Source organism: Phalaenopsis equestris, unplaced genomic scaffold (assembly GCF_001263595.1).
Source record: "Phalaenopsis equestris unplaced genomic scaffold, ASM126359v1 Scaffold000094, whole genome shotgun sequence".
In the NCBI taxonomy this organism is placed as follows: domain Eukaryota; kingdom Viridiplantae; phylum Streptophyta; class Magnoliopsida; order Asparagales; family Orchidaceae; genus Phalaenopsis; species Phalaenopsis equestris.
In genome coordinates, this window is record NW_018164536.1 from 5,819,536 (window position 1) to 5,819,740 (window position 205).

Consider the following 205-nt stretch of genomic DNA (forward strand, 5'->3'; position numbering starts at 1 on the left):
CCGGAGTGGTTTCAAGAGGGGGAATCGGTTATTGTGCATTCGACCTCAGTGAAAGGCAATATACAGTGAAAGGGATAGCTCGAGTCTTCGAATCCATCAGGTAGAAGTTTCGCACCTCTATACTTCTCCGACTGCCTTATTGGGACCTGGACGATCAATCTCTTTGATCAGAGGAAGACGACTAATCTGAATCAATTGACACTCT